This window comes from Toxorhynchites rutilus, chromosome 1, assembly GCF_029784135.1.
Source record: "Toxorhynchites rutilus septentrionalis strain SRP chromosome 1, ASM2978413v1, whole genome shotgun sequence".
Classification (NCBI taxonomy): Eukaryota; Metazoa; Arthropoda; class Insecta; order Diptera; family Culicidae; genus Toxorhynchites; species Toxorhynchites rutilus.
In genome coordinates this window covers 165,560,193-165,579,434 of record NC_073744.1, presented here as the reverse complement: position 1 = coordinate 165,579,434, position 19,242 = coordinate 165,560,193, and the positions used below count along the sequence as shown (strand labels likewise).

The 19,242-nt window shown below is 39.1% G+C and overlaps 1 protein-coding gene and 1 non-coding gene across 3 annotated transcripts in view; one reads left to right on the top strand and one right to left on the bottom strand.

The window, feature by feature from the left end:
• Positions 1 to 19,242, bottom strand: part of LOC129763494 (frequenin-1) — a 357,142-nt gene that overhangs the window by 280,605 nt on the left and 57,295 nt on the right. The window lies entirely within an intron of this gene.
• LOC129763788 (U4 spliceosomal RNA) lies at positions 16,582 to 16,723 on the top strand. Its single transcript, XR_008741034.1, has one exon. It is a non-coding gene; the product is annotated as a U4 spliceosomal RNA (small nuclear RNA).

Below are 19,242 nucleotides of genomic sequence, written 5' to 3'. Positions count from 1 at the left end.
TTTCATTCAACCATATGGCCATACAATTCCAACATTGTTACTGATTTTTTTACGTAGGACTACGTCTTACATTAAGGGTGTGCCAAAATCAGAAAACAGGTCACGTTTTTAAGAAATAAAAAGTTAACGTTAATAATCATTTTTTGCTGGGAACGGATTTGAACGATTTGCATACCAATCGAATCGGAAACTTTTTAAGATTTGTTTGATATACTATACATTACATTCCCATAGTCTGTATATGGTTTAAATTTATGAAAATTGGAAGCATTCCCATTTCCTCATATATTTGTTCTGTTGATTTGTGTGCTTTCCCGAACAGAGCTGTCAATAACTAGCAACTTATGCAGCCGCTAGAATATAAACAACGAAGGGGGATAGCGAAAAGAGAATATTTGCGAAGTAAACTCCACCCTTGCACAGTAAGTATGCTGTCGCTAGTGTATAAGTATTGCATATCCTCTGAGGAAAATTCTCAGAGTCTTTCTGTGCTCGAAACAACAAAGGACGCTCGAGCTCGAGCTGTGAACGCTAGCGAATATTTCACATGAAGTGTCTTTCTATGCTTCATTTTTATCGCTGCAACTGTGTGCATCTGTTAGACGCGTGTTCGATGCTTGTTGAATGGCGATGAACGGAAGATGCCTCTCGTTAAATACTCAGTGCAATACGTGCATTGATATAAAGAAACAAATTGCTACATATGACCAATTAGTGTATTGTTCTCGCAAAGGCAAGAAAGAATCGTTGCTTCTCGAAATGATTCTACAAAACCACGCAAGCCAATAAACTTTTTCGGGACCCTCGATTTTTTTTTTACTAAAGAGTTATACAAATGAAACACAAATTTCTGCATTACTCGAGAATTAATCAAGAAAATGAAACCAAATTTGGCATTTGGAGATTTTGGGAAGCAATAATTGTTTTTATGGTGGTTTGACACTCCTTTCCCCTCTCTAAGGGTCCAAATTCGAGGTTTTAGGGAACACGAAACGTTTCTATGGTGAATAGACACTACTCCCCCTCTCTAAAGCGGGACTACCATACAAATGAAACACAAATTTTTGCATAAATCGAGAACTAATCATTCAAATCGAGCCATATTTGGCATGTGGATGTTTTTCACATGTTACTCCTCTGGAAAGAAGAGGGGGTCCCATAAAAATAATGCACATATTTCAACCCAACATATTCCAACTAAATATAAAATATGATATGGAAAATTTTCGGAAAACTCTGAAGGAAAATGAGAAAATTCTAAAAATTGTGTGTTCTACAATTACATATTGACAAGCGTTGTTAGTCCATTTGATGTTTGCGGTAACGAAATTGATCTTCGTGTAAATGGATTTTAATGTGATAAATCGCATTCCTATATCTTCTTCTATCTATATGAATAAAAATGTATCGCCAAATGTTATTCACAAGTGGATGAAAAATTGTGCACGAGAATTGCGTCTGAAAATAATCTGATATTATAATGTCGAGTTTTGGTAGAAGTACTTAAATTTTATAGTAAAAAATAATTTTAAAGGGTAGATTAGAAGATCAATCAATGAACAGTTCTGCGATTGGATCCATGAACATGCTCTCAGTAAAAAAACGTGAATGTGATAACGAAAAATAAATTTTGGGCGGGACGAAGTTTGCCGGGTCAGCTAGTGCCCCATAAAATGACACCACAATCTGGTTTCTCTTGAAATCGCTGACATTTTCGACATGGGGTTTACGGCGATTCAATTGAGTAGCGGCAATAACTTTCCCCCAGTAACGAAATGAACCGAATTATTCCAAAAACTCCTTCATTTCCCCGCTTTGATAGTCATCTGGCCTACTTTCGCGGGGGGAGGCTAATCTCGATCGTTACTTGAAGGGGTTCAAGGGGACGCTTGAAGATGCTCGTTTCCTCGTTTTTCCTTTTTATTTTGTGGAGGTTTTTGTTGTTGTAACCATTTCGAGGAAGCAAATCGTTGATTAAGTAGGAAAGCCGTCCTTCGTCGCCGCCGTCTTCGAGTGTTTACTTTCCGTTCAAATTGGACCACTTTCGTTTCCAAGAGCCGGTGAAGACTTAAAGTACGCTTGGGAAGAGGGGTTGAGATTTCGTCACCACCAGCCCTAGGCGAGTGCGATTGGAGCGCGCTTCCCAAAATTGTGATGTGAATCATAAACCGCTCGCTCCCCGCTCGAGAGTGTTTTTTGAAGTGGGGACCAACGAGAGAGTAAATCGAAACACACTTTTGTCCGCAGCCGGAGTGGAGCCAAGAAATGGCTGTGGCATAAATAGAATCTCGGTTTTCTTTTTTCTTTGCGTTCGCTGTCGAAGGATTGGAGTAGACAATAAATTTTCCTACTTTTTCCCAAGGATCATGGGATCTGAATCTGAATGAACGCGAGCGAGTGGATCTCTCATCTCGCAAACTGAATGGCAGGAACGGTCAGGGGTGGGGGTTGCTTTGGGTGTGTTTTGGTCCCCGGAATCCCGTCGGAGGACAGAGGGATGTTTGTGTGTATAGTTTGGTGATAAATTTTATTTGTTTACTCGTGTTTTGCACGATTCAGCATTTCAATTTATTTATTTGTTTTGCCGCGTGTTGTGATGTGCCGAGAGAAAGTGAAAAAAAAAAAAGATTTCATTCGAATCTCATCCCTTCGCGATGGAATGTTGGATAAAACGACGAGCGCCGGAAAGAGAGGGTCCTGAATGTCGGTCGTCACGTTTTATATGGGCAGATCGTTTACGGGGAAAGTTTCCGGCAGGGCAATTAAAACCGGGCAACTATTTTCTAGGATAGCCCAAAGTTTTGTGTGAAACGCTTTCTCGGGACAAAATATGGGGTCCGTTTTTCTACCGAGCGAACGGATATGGGTGGATGCGATTGCGTTGATTTGTGGATGATGGCAGGCTCTATCAGGGTTGCCAATAATATTAAAAAACTGGAAGATTGTTCTTAAAAACCTCCGTTTTATTTTGAGATGTTCGGCTTTTGTTAGTCTGAAAAGATTTTTTACCCATTCCAAGGCTCGAGAAACAGAATATATTTCGATTATTAAGTCATTAACAAATCAAAAGCATTGCAAATTTACGGCGTTCTTTTGATGTTTGGATGTTTATGAGCTTGCGGCGTGCTTAATATGAAGGAAGTGGAAATGAAGTCCAGTTCAATATACGGAGTGCAAATAAGAGAAACTGTTTCTGGGCTGACTCAATGCGTTCTTCATGTACGACCAAACATGAGTTCCAAACGATGTTACAGTATTCCAGAATGGGCCATACATATGTGATATACAAAAGCTTTATTGTGTATGGGTCCTGGAAGTTGTGTGAGAAGCATGTGACAAAGCTTAACACACTATTGGCCTTTTCGATAACAGAGTGGTAGTGTTCTATGATTATTAGTTTACAGATCTCTCCTTGATCTCTAACTATTTCACATTTTTCTACATTTGGATTTCCAAGACGTATTACAATAGTTGGTACCGTGAAGCTCCCTTTCATCAGCCAGTGCATAATTCCACCCACTTGACATGAAATACTGTTTTTCACACTAGCTATCTTATTCCTTCTGATAAATTATTTTTGTGTTTACTTGTAAAACTATAATTATTTGAAAAATTGGCAACAAAGTACTATTAGTTAAGGAAGATGGAAGGTGGAAGGTGGAAGCTAGCCACAAATGGCTGCAACAATGGTGCACATTTCTTTTATCTTCCTCCCTTACCCCTCGCCCGAAAATCAATAATTTTGTGAAACAGGGTGAAGAAAATGATCGTTTGCACACACTTCCCACCAAGTAAAATTCACCAAAATCTAATCGATTACTCACTAAATATTAAATTTTCATCTGCCGTCGCAATGTATAGTGAAAAACGTCGTAAAACTCGAGCTAGTGCTCTGAAAGTTAACTATTCATTTTTCAATTTTCCGCAATGATTTTCTTTGTACTGGTGTAAACATCGTCACTTTTTCGACACTGATGCCAGACAGCATCATCGAAACAGCTATGAAAACCATTCAATAAAATGTTATTCTTGAGTCATAGCGTTTCATGTCATGAAAATCTATCTAAATATATAAAAATGGAGTGATGTCTGTCTGTCTGTCTGATTCTTATAGACTCGGAAACTACTGAACCGATCGACATGAAAATTGGTATGTAGGGGTTTTTGGGGCCGGGGAAGGTTTTCGTGATATTTTGAGACCCCTCCCCCCTCTCTAAGGGGGGGCTGCCATACAAATGAAACACAAATTTCTGCATTACTCGGAAATTAACCAAGCAAACAAAACCAAAGTTGGCATGTGAAAGTTTTAGGGTGCAATAAATGTTTCTATGATGGTTAGACAGTCCTTCCCCCACTCAAAGGGGGGGCTGCCATACAAATGAAACACAAATTTCTGCATTACTCGAGAATTAATCAAGCAAATGAAACCAAATTTGGCATGTGGAGGTTTTAGGATGCAATAAATGTTTCTATGGTGTTAAGATACTCCTTCCCCCTCTCTTAGAGGGGGCTGCCGTACAAATGAAACACAAATTTTTGCATTACCCGAGAATTAATCAAGCAAATTAAACCAAATTAGGCATATGGAAACTTTAGGGTGCAATGAATGTTTCTATGGTGGTTAGATACCCCTCCCCCCTCTCTTAGGGGTGGCTGCCATACAAATAAAACACAAATTTCTGCATTACTCGAGAATTAATCAAGTAAATGGGCGGGACGAAGTTTGCCGGGTTAGCTAGTTAATAAAATAAAATTGTGTTGATATCATTTCAATTATTATTTTTACGTTTAATGGGTCTATAATGCATGTTTTAGCAACTTTAACATTGGTTAAGAAAATTGTATTGCAAAGCTCGGAACACTGTCACGGCTGCTTTCACTGCTTTCGAAAATAGTAAACGGAAAAGTATTACATTCAATCAAAATGACTCGGCCAACGAAGAGAAGGGTTGAGGCTCTCCAACGTGAATATGTGAAAATAATACGATCAACGAAGGAAAATATTGAGGAAATATCAACATCGAGTTACTATGCGGAAGAACTTGTTGATAACAAAAGAGCCACAATTCGCATGTGTTATAAATTTGCACATGTTACGCACGCGGATAATCAGAATTTTACTTCATATGCCAATGCACCTTCTATGTATACAGCCATTCCACGACAGACCGATTTGGTGGTTCTCAGATTTTCGTGGGGAGTGAAAATTTTGTTCTTTGTCGCAAACCATTAGACCCGTATTTTTAATTTTTTTGTTGTTAGGGTGACCATTTCCATTTTAGGGTGGTCCAAAAAACCATTTTTTCGCATTTTTGTCAAAAATGACTTTTTTCAAAAATTGAATCAATTTTCAATTTTCAACTATTGAATTACTAGACCGATTCAGATGATCGACACATCAAATTAAAGCCAATCACCTGGTGTTTTTTGAATAAATACTATACCTGCAGAAAATTTGAATTCTGCTACCGTTACTATTGATTGCATTCGTTTTTTATTGTTTTCATAGTCTCGAGACCACGCTATAGTCTCGAGGCGCTATAGTCTTTTATATTTTTTTTTGGAAAGCTGAGGATTTTTCACACAACATAACTCGAAACCAGGGAAGGTTTTTTTTTCCATTTTTGAGTTATGATTTTTCAAAGTTAGCCAATGGACTAAAAAAATCATTTTCCCCATTTTTCCCAAAAATGACTTTCTTCAAAAATGTATTACTTTTGAACTACTAGACCAATTCAGATGATCGATATATCTAATTAAAGCCTACTAGCTTACCTTTTTGTGTGAAAAAACTACACACTTGCCAATTAATTGGATTATAATCACATACATCTAGTCTAGTCGCATAGAAATGTTGAACGAAAACTGAAAACATGGTAACTTTGATAATTAAAAACTTAATAATAACTTAACTTTTTAATAACTTAAAAACGAAAAATAACACCTCTATGGTATTCGGATATATTATGTGACAAAACCTCAGCTTTCAGGAAAAAATATAAAAAAAATATGGCGCCCTTGGTCCCATAACGATGAAAGCTATAAAAAACAAATATAATCAATAATTACGATAACTAAATCCATTTTTATTCAGAGTGTAATATTTCTTCAAACAAGACTAGCCCTTTGGCTTTAATTTGATATGTCGATCATCTGAATCGGTCCAGTAGATCAAAAGTTATGATTTTGTGTAGTGTAAAAATAGAAAAAAAATGATTTTTTGGACCATCGGACTTTGAAAAATCATAACTCAAAAACAAAAAAAAACGCTTCCCTGGTTTCGAGATATGTTGTGTGAAAAATCCTCAGCTTTCCAGAAAAAAATATAAAAAACTATAGCGCCTTTGGTCCCGAGACTATGAACGCAATAAAAAACGAATACAATCAATAAAAACGCTAGCAGAATTCAAATTCTCTGCAGGTGAAGTTCTTTTTCAAAAAAGGTGATTGGCTTTAATTTGATATATCGATCATCTGAATCGGTCTAGTAGTTCAAAAGATATGAATTTTTGAAAAAAAGTCATTTATGGTAAAAATGCGAAAAAATGGTTTTTTGTTGGACAACCCCTAAAGTGGAAATGGTCACCCTAACAAAAAAATAAAAAAATACGGGTCTCATAATTTGCGATAAAGAACAAAACTACCACTTTTGACGAAAATCTGAGAACCACTATATCGGTTTGACATGGAATGGCTGTATATTTATATTTGCAATTGTTCATCGGAACATATTGTTCATACATTTTATTTCAGTATTGGATTGTTATTTTTTTTCTTCAAATGTACTCAAAGACTCGTGTCAATAAAGTGCCACACAGTCTGATAAATGAATTGATCTATTTACGTGCGCTTTGCTCTTCCCTCACAAACACTATTACCCAATTTTTACACGCGGTTTCACCTATACTACTACAATGGCTAGCTTCCACCTTCACCTTAAATGAGACATAACATAACAGAAAATGTCATGACTCACAAATACAAATACTATTTGTATAATATACATGGTACAGCAATATAAGATTAATACGAGCGAGTGAAATAAAAGACAAATAAGCTTTCCGCATACTTTGCCAAATACACGGCCCAGACCGAGATAGATATTGTTCTCCTTCGTGCGCTCCTTTTTTACTCTTAGACAACTCTTCTCAACTTCATTTTCTAATCAGGTGCAATATTATCTCGTATTTGCTGAACAACTGCTGAAGCATCATTAGTCATGTGGATAGCGTGGTGGTGTAAAATAGCTTTGCATTCCAGCCGGCCTTGGTTCGATCCCCAGTGGCGTCGTATGGACTTTTTTTGGCACAATCCCAAATGAAATGAGAAAAGAAAACAGAAAGAGATGTCTGCACGCATACGTACAAACCATTACGAAGCTTTTAAAACAGCTCATTATTTGCGCATTTGACTCTCCAACACACTAAATGGCATCATTTCTGCCAAAGATGACATGTTTTTTTTTATTATATTTATTTGCAACGTCTCGAATGTTATAAAACGATTCCACAGACTGATCTTAACCTAATAGCCCTTAATCCTATTTTTAAATACATTTTTAGACATGTCAAATTCAAATACATCACAAACACTGTTGAACAAACGAAAACAAACATCCAACGGATTATTGAGACCATAAGAGGTTCTATGTCGTCTAATGAACAGTAAGTCACGCTCACGAAGTTGACGGGAAGGTGCATAAAACGAAACACTGGACAACAAAGATGGACAGTCGATGTTTCCCGAAATCAAATCAAAGACAAAAACCCGTTGTAGATTGGATCGTCTGGAGGCAAGCGTTTCGAGAGCGATAAGTCTACAACGGCTTTCATAATCGGGCATGTTCGTTGGGTCAGACCACGGTAATGAGCGAAGGGCGTAACGAATGAAGCTGCGTTGCACTCTCTCCATTCGGATTGTTTGGGTTGTGTGAAATGGAGCCCACACACATACCGCATACTCCAAGATACTACGAACTAATGAGCAGTATAGTGTCTTCATGGCGTAGATATCCTGGAAGTTGCTGGTACTACGTCGAACAAATCCTAGGACTGAGAACGCTTTGGTAGTTGTTAGGTTGATGTGTTCGTTGAATCGAAGCTTGTTGTCGATGGTCACACCGAGATCGCGGATGGAAAGAACACACTCCAGGGGTACGGACCCGATTGAGTACATGAATTCGATTCGTGATTGTCGGCGAGAAAATGCGATAGACTTACACTTTTTCACGTTTAGCTCCATACCGTTCTCAACGCACCATTTTTGCAATTCATCAATATCGGCCTGAAGTGCACAGCAATCGAGGTGAGATGCGACGGATCTGTAAATCTTCAGGTCGTCGGCGTAAAGCAGCTTTCGTGATTTCAATCGGAAGCACAGATCGTTCACGAACAGCGCGAAAATTAGTGGCCCCAGCACGCTGCCCTGTGGCACACCGGATGTAATTTGGAACACACGAGAATGCGAACCGTTGATATTGACGAACGCCTTACGTTCAGTCAGATAGGAACGCAACCACTCTGTGATCCAGTGAGGGAAACCCAGGTGACGAAGTTTCGTAATGGCGAGGTCGTGAGGTACTTTGTCGAACGCTTTCGAGAAATCGAAATAAATGGCGTCTACTTGTTGCTTTTTCTCAATTTCAGACGATATAAAGCTGGTGAACGCCATGAGGTTTGTTGTGGTTGACCGCTTCTTTACGAATCCATGTTGAAATTCGGAGATAGTTGTTCGGGATGCTGAATAGAGAACGTTATGCACTAATTCCTCTAACACTTTCGCCAGGCAACACAAAATGGAGATACCACGGTAATTTTCCACGAGGTGATTCGAATCTGTTTTAAATATCGGGCAGATAGAAGCTGTCTTCCATAGCTTCGGGAAAACACTGTGACGAAGCGACTTATTGAAAATCGTTGACAGTGGCTTTTTCAGAGACTCCGCACATTCCTTCAGGAACAACGGTGGAAGATTGTCGCTCCCGGGTCCCTTGGAAGCGTCGAGTTTATTCAAAATAGTCCAAATTTCGAATTGCGTTATGTTGAAAAGTGGTAGATTCACATTCAACGTAGGGCAGTCTCTGATGCTGACAGGTGAAAAAGCTGGTGAGTTAGTGCTATACACACTTTCGAAAAAATCAGCGAACAAATTAGCTACACCGTTCGGAGAATCAGCAGTCTTGTCCCTTAACGTCATCTCAGCGGGGAATTGCTTACACCGTTTACGATTGCGAACGTGCATCCAAAAAGCAGAGGGATTTTGCTTCGCGGTCATCTCCAAGTGAGCAATGTAATCACGAAACGATGCAATCTGGCATTCGTTGTACAAGGTTTCAATTGAACGAAGATGATTGCGATTATCATCTGTCCTTACTCGGAAAAAGCGTTTCCGAGATTTTCGAACAACGTTGCGAAGTTGTTGCAGCTCGGATGTCCACCAAGGATGCTTGTGAGAATGCTGTCTGCACCGTCTACGCGGAACTAACTGATCCAAAATTTTATACACTTTGTCATAAAATGAACATACCATTTCGTCTGTGTCAAGGCCGTTGAAAATCATGTCCCAGTTAACAGCGGAAATTGCAGTGTTCAGCTCCGCATAGTCGCATCGTCGAAAATCGTATTTGTCAGTGTCGTTCAGGCTTCCAGGAAACTGCATAAGAAAGTCGTCAACATCAATACGAAGAACGAACGGCATGTGGTGGTTGTCGAGTTTGAGGAGAGCTGAAGGCGGTTCAATCAATTCAACGTCACTTGGCTCGTCCACGAATGCTAGATCAAGTATCCGACCATTTGAATTCAACAGGCTATTGATTTGGTGTAAACCCGAAGCAACCAAGGTTTCGATTAGCACGATCTCTTGTTCAGAGGATGCGTTTGATGGCAGCAAACCCTTGACATCGTCGTCTTTCTCCCATATTAGACGAGGTAGATTGTAATCGCCGACTACGACAATCTTGTCAGAATCCGAGATACGTTCGCGAAGCTGTTGAATTGCCTCGGAATGTGCAGAATACAACGACGGTTGCGAGTTGGGTCGGAGGTAAATTCCGCATACGTAGATCGTTGAGTTCAAGAGCTTTATGCGAACGACGGCTTGTTCGAGATTACTGCAGTCTTCCAGAGTAACCGAACTACAATTCATAGAGACTTTAACTGCAATCAAAACTCCCCCGCCGCGTTGAAGGCCGCTGGTGGCAGTACTCCGATCGCATCGAAAAATGCTGTATGTTGAAGCTAGCTCAGCGTTATTGATGTCCGGGCGTAACCATGTTTCTGTGAGTACAACAACATCATAGTCGCAGGACGATAGCTTGAGAAATAGTTCCCGCGTTTTAGTACGGATGCCTCTAACATTTTGGTAGTATATCGTCAAGTATTTAGAGCAAACGTCAGAAGAGCCTGAAGGGGGATTGCGGGTATCGGATGGATTTATATCTATAATGGAACTTGTTGATTGGGCTGGTGTTGCAGCAGATTCGGGGAGGTTGCTCCTGGATCGAGACGCTGCGTAGGTTTCCAAAAATGCCGAACATTACAATCATTGCTGATAAACTCTCGAAATTCTATTCCTTGTGGCCATGTGGCAGGATCCATTGCTTTGGATTTGAGATTCTTAGGAATACTCACTTTGAAAGACACGAATGATAGTGATGATGGCAGTTTTCCTTTTGGAATCAATGATTTCGCAACGATATCCTCTGTTTGCAAGCATTCCTTAGCGAGATTTTGAATGTCGGACTCGGACACTTCAGGTGATATTCTAGTTAAGTACACCTCGAACTTGTCATTGGACCTTGCTGTTGATCCATTGAAGGTGCTGCCTGCTAGTTTGGATGTACTAACGCTAGTTTGGATGTACTAATGTAATCTCTTGAATTAAATCAGTAAATGAGTGTATTCAAGTTCCAACAAATTTCAGAACGCAAATACTAAAAGCACTTGTTAAATTATTCATCTTATACGAACTTATACGTGCTCATCTATTTGTTGAGCTTCTGAAAGTACAATACTAATACTTCCTACTAGAAATCAAGTTGGATCACGTAACACAACTTATGCTGTATAGTAAAACCTGTTTTTGTGCGGTTTTTTTTGTGCGATTTTCTGTTCTTGTGCGGTTTTTTTGTGCGATTTTTTTGTGCGGTGTCTGAAAAGAAGCATATTTGACGAAGTTATTGTTCATTTAGTTTTTTTCGATGGTTTAAATGCATTTCAGTGGAAAAAAAACATATTTGCGTCTCAATTTTTCACTTCTGAAATCATTCCTCTCCTCTCACCAAATGCTCTAAGTTTTTGCATGACATGATTTCTAACAGCAACACGTTTCGACATGCAACTAAAAGCACAAAACAGCCACGCGCAACCGAAAAGGCAAAGTAGTTCATCGCAAAGCAGGGAAACAAAAGGAAATTAAACGGTGAATGGCGTGGATTTGAGTTATTGACGTAGAACTACGTCTTTCATTAAGGGTGCCAAATCAGAAAACAAGTCACGTTTTCACAAAATAAAGTTAACGTTAATAACTATTTTTGCCGCGAACGGATATTAGCGATTTACATACCAAAACGAATCGGAAGTTCCCTTAGAATTTTTTGATACGCTATACATTACAATCCACTGGTGTGTGAATAGTTTAAATTCATGAAAACTATAACTGTTTCCATTTTCCCATACATTTTTTTTCTGATTTGTGGGCTTTCCTACCCGTGCAGTCAATAACGAGCAACGAAAGGGAAATCGTAAGATTTAAAGTCTTCGTGAACAAAGGAAAAGAAGGAGAACGAATGTAAAATTGCAAATCGCAGAAAAACAAACGGGAATATTTGCCTAGACTCTAGGCCCTAGAGTATAAACAGTGGATCTCGCTGAGGCAAACTTTCAGTCTCGTTCTGTTTTCAAAGCAATAAACATCGCTTGTTCTTCCTTGTTTTGCTTGTTTCACATGCCTTCGTTTCGAGTAGAGCTGTGGACGCGACCAAATTATTCATTCGCTGATGTCTCTCTGATCTCTGTTAAAAACAGTGATAAGTGTGTGTATATTTAGTTGCTTCAAGCCATCGAAATATGGGTATTCATGTGCGTACGTGCGTGTTTCATAGCCCGTACGTAAGAATAGTGCGGGAAGGAAATATTTGCACTTGAGTATTAGTAATGAATGGCGAAGCATGAGTTAAGGTTGTGCGCCAAAAAATATTTGGGGAATACCAAGCATCTTGAATGTCGTGCTAGAATGTTATAAGTTATTTGGGAACGCGTCCAATTCGCAAAACTACTTTCAACTAGGATTGCATTTGAGCTAATCTTGATCATAATGAAGCAATGCTACTCTTTTCGAAGTTGTTGAGATTATCAGAAAGAGTTTATTTCACGTATTTAGACACCCAGAAAGTAAATGTCGTTCTGAAAATTTGTATGTGATTTGGTTTCGCTTGCCAGTAGCAAAACTTTCTCCTCTAAGAATGACAGCTGCACTCATCTTGAGCATGGAACTTTTTCTGAGGTCAGTAATATTAACAGAAGCGTTTCTATTGAGAATAGCGCAAAAAGATGAGAAGTGTTTATATTCCTAGTAGCTTCAAGTGTATGGCTCTGTATGAATGCTATGGCGAACGCTTGTGTGGCGCTTGGTTTACGTTGGACGAATGATGTCTAGAGGAGCGATTCCACTGAGATAATGCTAAATAACATGCAGCATGATATTTGATACTTGCAAGTACACTTGAGTCGCTTTTTACGCGGGGGATACGTGCCGCGTAAACAAAAACCGCGTAAATCCTAAAATCCGCGTAAATTCAAAAATCCGCGTAAAACAAAACCGCGTAAATTCCAAAATCCGCGTAAAAATAAACCGGGTAATTTTCAAAATCCGTGTAAAAATCTAACAAACAGTGAATTATTAGTTTAAAATGTAAACCATATTCTAACAACTGATTACCTGAATTTTTGCATGCTACAATCCTGCTATCTGTATCTTCTCTTATTTTTCAGCTACTAATTAGTGATACAATACGAAATTATTTCGCAAAAAGTCACATCAATTAACATATTGAATTTTACGAGGTTAATACGTACCGCGTAAATTTCGAAATCCGCGTAAAAAAAATCGCGTAAAAAAACGCGTTAAATCCAAAAACCGTGTAAAATAAAAGCGCGTAAAAAGCGACTTCAGTGTATTGTCATTGTTGTTGTTTCCATGCGATACCAAAGTTATATTGATTTAGTCTGAGATGTGGAATAATGGTGCTGGTGCAACAAGTGTATAATCGACTGTAGCTGAGTCTATGTGAATTGCGACCGGAATAGCGTTCGAGGTAAATTTTCAATGCATCGACATGAAACAAATTGCGACATGCGATCAGCTATTGTTCTGCGAGGGCAAGAATGAATCATCAATCAATCATCGTCAACAGATTCTACAATAATAAAAAAAACCATTTCAGGGCGATCAAACCATTATACTAAACAGTTATTTCTAAAATTTCACCGCATTATAAAATAATATCCGTAGTTATTAACAAGCAACTTATATAAAATAACAGTGTAGTTCTACGTCAACAATGCGGTCATAGCTTGAACTTAACCTCCTATAATTTTTTCTTGGGGGAAACTTTTTTTATGCGGTCCCCGTCTACCGCACAAAACAAGTTTTTTTTCGAAATCTGTATCGAACACGATTTTTTAAAGCTGCTGGTGAAGTTTTACAAGATTTCTTCATGCGACTTTTTTGTGCGGTCCCTATCCCCCGCACAAAAAAGGATTGTCTGTATCTTGAAAGTTTCGAACAAGAACTTTAGTTAATTAATGGGGTCGATATCGACCACTTTGAGAACCCCTGCTCTAGAGTGACCCTCCCGCCTTTGGTGGAGGCGAAATTGATGCGCCGGTTGAATTAGTGGTTACAAAGTTCATGATAGGAGAGGATAGAACAATACGATTGTTTTCTGTGTGAAGATGTTTTTTTTTAGAGCTCATACAAACGATGATTTATACTGGGTTTAGCTTGGAAAGCACGACGCTTTGCACCAATCACGAATTCCTGTGTCTCTTGAAACAATGCACCCTAAGGGTGCCGCACACACACACATACACATGCAGGATAACATCATCGTGATCAGAAATTAAATTTGTTCGTTCGAAATTCCGGGCCCAATTCGATTGTGCCGAGGCGATAACGACACACGATTTCGATTGGTTTAATCGCTTCCGGGTCGCGTTCCGGTGGCTGATCGGAATGCTGAATGGAGATAATTCGAGCATAATGAAGTGGAATTAATCATCGAGTCATTTATCAATTCGAATTTGCACAATCGTCCATCAAACCGGTCAAATTTATTCTAACGAGCAGAAAAGATGTGTCCTACGCGCATTAGCCTCAAATGACATGACACACTGTTTCCGTTCCATTTGCAGACGCGCATCTGTGTTTGCCCGCCCTTTGCGGAATCTAATTTTGCAAATGCATAAATTATCACGTCACACAGTACACAATGTCAGTACATAATGGCTGGCGCAAACAAAGCGCCATCGAACGGAAAGTGGACATACTGTGGATACACAGGAATTTTTGCAGCAAACCCTCTGTAAACCAAGCTGGGATAATGTGACACAATTGGGCCCACGAATCGAGATGCGAGACGGCACGATTTGGCCAACCATCACGCACTCCTCTGAGCAATGGCTCCATTGGCGGAACCAAGGGACGTGAGGGATTAACCTAGCCATGACTTTCCAACTCAGCGGTGTCGACGGTTGGGCTACATATCTGCGATTCTGCATATTCCGTTCCCAGCATACAGTTCATTGCACATTGAAATGAGCTGTGGCGCAGATGTGGACAGGATGTGGAACGGAGATTCAAACAAAGTTCATTGTCAGACGTTCGATGAGAAATGGTAACCCTTACCCTCTGGGTTGGAGAAAGCAGTGACAAAAAAGGACGACGGAGGATGTTCGCGTGGAATCGGAATTCGTTTCGTTTGGCTTGGTTTTATGCAGATTTTCATGTATTTCCAACCTCCTCCCGGTGTTCTTTTGGGATCGTTACTTTTTCATGCAAAAAGTCGGGGATGTAATATCCCATCCCACGCACACATACACACATACAAAGTGCAATAACAGCATATAATGTTATGCACAACCATAATTCCCTTCACAACGCGAAATTCAGAATCTTCCACTCTCCAAAACTCAAACTAAATGTTTTGTATGTCAAATAACCGCGATGCGAAATAGGATATTTTCCTCTATCTATTTTATAAATCCAAATTCATAGGTATGTCCTAAATATAGAAAATCAAGAAAAACATTAACTAAATTTTCACGTAACAGCTGTCCTGTTCGAGGGAAGCTCTTTTGGCAGACAGACATACCGTGATGGGCACAGAAAAAATCCACCCCCATTTAAAACCAAAGTGTTCCAATTTAATTTTTTTTTTCAAACTTTTCGTTATTCTGTCAATACTAGGTAAAAATAGGTAATTAGTAGACCATTTTGCCATTTCAGAATGGTTGATTTATTTTTTTAGAAAAACAAAAAATGGCTTTTGTTCCTAAATGGGTATTTGCGTAAATTTTTTACCTAGGACTACGTCTTTCATTTCTATACTGGGGTGTAAGATCAATGTTTCGAAAACGAAAGCGTTACGCCGGAGAACGAGATTTTGAGCGTCCTAAACAATGGTATGATAAACACTTCATTCGAAAGATAAAATGTCTACGCGTTATATGCTTGTTGTTGAACTTTTTTCAATTGCTTTCAAAATATTGAAATGACACCAATCGGTATATAAGCGAGTGCCGCTCGGAAATCCACTCAGTAATGGATGCGCAACGATTGAGGTACGATCGCTGGAACGAATGGATGTTTCCCTACCACAGACTCTAAAACCATGGAGCCAGGGGAAAGCGGCATTGCAAAATAGATGCAAGCAGTGGGTACTTTTGTACTCGCTTGTGTTTCTGAGAATCGAAATGTTTCCCTAACACAGATTGCAAAACCATGACGCCTGGTGAAATCGGCATTGCAAAATGAATGCAAACAGCGGGTACTTTTGTACTCGCTTACGTTTCTGAAAATCGGAATGTTTCCCTAACACAGACTTCAAACCCATGAAGCCTGGGGAAAGCGGCATTGCAAAATAGATGCAAGCTACGGATACTTTTGTACTCGCTTGCATTTTTGCAAACCGGAATGTTTTTCCCAATACAGTTTCCGAAGCCAAGAAGTTGGGAAAATCGGCATTGAAGATACATTCAAGTCGGCAATACTTTTATACCCTCAAGCATTTTTACATTCCGGAATTTGTTTTGCTATCACGGTCTACAAAATTAGGTACAAATGTTACGCTTTGGCTTTTTGGATTATGCAAGACTACATTGGAAGATATCGCTTCATGTTGTCAACTGAACTTCTACGCATACCGTTTGATGATTAGGCAGAATGTTGATAACTATTTACTGCGATAACTACTACCATAATGCATGAATTGACTTCAATTGGGATTTGTTTGCAATTCAATTCGTAAATAGTTTCATTCATTCACTAGTTTAATCAATTATTTACTCAATACACATAAAAAATAACTCTGCGCACTGGAGATATCGTACCTAATGAGGAACGTCCGAGGTGGGATTATTGCTAATTGAAGAAATCAATTGATTACTAAGCCAACGGCAGTCCTACTGGAACTGAAAACTGGAATACTGAAAAGTTTGAAAACAAATGGGGGTGGATTTTTTTTGCGCTTATCACTGTATTCGGTAACCACACACCTTGACACATGTCAACTCAAATGCTGTTACTGTTGAATGAATGACGGACTAAACATGTCCGGTTTCAATTTCTATATAGATGAATCTGGATTAGTGATAACAATGTAATGTATGATTTAAATATGTGTGTATACTCAAGTTTACGATTTGAACATATGTTTTCGCGTGAATTGAAACAATTCGTCATAAAAGGATTAGATAAATTACCCGTTGAGTTGGTCGATCCTATCAAGTGGTGTGCAATTACTCGGCAAATCTCGAAGGTTACGTTAAAGCTAAAAGGACTCGACGTAAATCGAAACTCTTCAATCGAGAGAAGCAAGAAAAAAAACTGCTTTGAATACCCCGAAATCGTTGATGCAAATCAGTCAGCCTTCGAAGTCAAACGTTTCTCGGGAGACAGTTTGTCAGGTTTTGATCGAACGGAATAAGAAGTTCTCAGTTTACATTTTATCACAACGATAAAATTTTAGGAGGTTGTGTCCAAGACACGAACGCGTTGTTGACGTAGAACTACGCTGCAGTTTAATTCAAGTCGCTTGTTCATAACTGCGAATGTTATTTTATAATGCTACGAAATTTTAGAAATAACCATTCAACCAGTTTGGTCGCCCTGAAATATTTTTTCTTGTGGAATCATTTGACGATTATTGTTTGATGATTCATTCTTGTCCTCGCAGAACAATATATGCTCGAGATAAACGCAGTTATCATCCTTAGTGGAGAAAGTTTTACTAAGGGCAAGCCATACCAAATCACATACAAAATCTCAAAACGACATTTACTTTCTTGGTAACTAAATAAACGAAATAAACGCTTTCTGTTAATCTCAACAACCTCGAAAAGAGTAGTACAGCTTCATTATGATCAAGATTAGAGCAAATGCAATCCTAGTTGAAGGCAGTTTTGCAACTGGCACGCGAACCCAAATAAATTAATAACTTGTTGAATAACTTGGTATTCCTCAAATAATTTTTTGGTGCACAACCTCAACACCTGCTTCACCATAGCGTAAGTTCAATGCATTGATGCAATGTCAAAGGCACCAACGAAGCCTTTCTGTAACGGAAAACAAACAATGTCAACTGCTTCGAAAAAGGCTGAATATATGCCTCAGCAGAGATTCATTACTAATACCCTAGCCCGAATATTTCCCTCCCGCTATCTCCTTCCCTTGTCGCCACGTTCGGATCGACATGTTCACCCGCAACAGCGCAATATTTAAAACGCACGCACGTACGAACACAAATATCTATATTTCGATGGCTTGAAGTGCGACGACCTAGAACCAGAATTATCAATAAGCTCGTGCCTAAATAAACTTCATACAATTCTCTTTGCAGATAGTATGATTCATAGTTTTGTTTTGTGCATGTTAAAAGAGATAGGGTCTAGGTTTAGGATAGATTATTATCTTATCTCGAATTCCTTTTTGAATTATTGTTTTACCTCGAGGAGGAGATAATAGATTTTAGGAAATGCATGTATAAATTATATGGACAGAAAATAAATGAGGAGTGAGTTTTGAGACACGGAAGAGGACGGTCGTTGTCTCTCTTGTTAGAACGTAAAAGAAATCCCAGTCGCCTCGACCGCACGGGCACGGTGTCTCAGAATCAATTAAATATACACACATCTACCTCCGTTTTCTGCTCTTCTCAACAGAAGCCCTATTTGTCAAGATTGCCGGTCTAGATCAGCTTAGCTGTCAGCCTTTGTGGAGAGAGTTTTGGTACCGTCATACGAAACCAAATCACAGACAAAATTCCAGAACATTTATTTTCTTGGTGAGCTGACGATAGCCTAGCTTGATGATTCCCCACACAATTGTGTAGCTCAGAACCTTAATGCAATGGCGTCAGTTTAATGCGATGATTGCAATGCTAGACACATCAGCGAGTCATTAATTTGGTCGAGTCCACAGCTCAACCGCAACTAAGTCATATGAGACTTTAAACTTCTTCAGTTCATTCGTCTCTAGCCTTCAAAAAGGCCCTTGGAACACTTTACTTTTTCCTCGTATTACTCCTCCACCCCCATTGCCTTGAGAAAGGCATTCAATCCCTCACCGTCCAACTCGCCCAGCAACGATGTTTTTCAGTCGGTGTCCTCACGAAGACTGACAGTTTGCCTCAGCGAGATCCACTGTTTATACTCTAGGTAAATATTTCCCTTCGTTCTTCTTCTTTTCCTTTGTTCACGGAGACATTAAATCTTACGATTTCCCTTTCGTTGCTCGTCGATAAGTTGCTCGTTATAGACAGCTCTGTTCGGGAAAGCACTCAAATGGACAGAACAAATGTAAGAGGAAATGGGAATACTTCCAATGTTCATCAATTTAAACCATATACACCATATACACTATGGGATTGTAATGTATAGCATAACGAACAATTCTTAGGGAAAAATAGTTATTAACGTTAACTTTATTTCATAAAAACCTGACCTATTTTCTGATTAGGCACCTTTA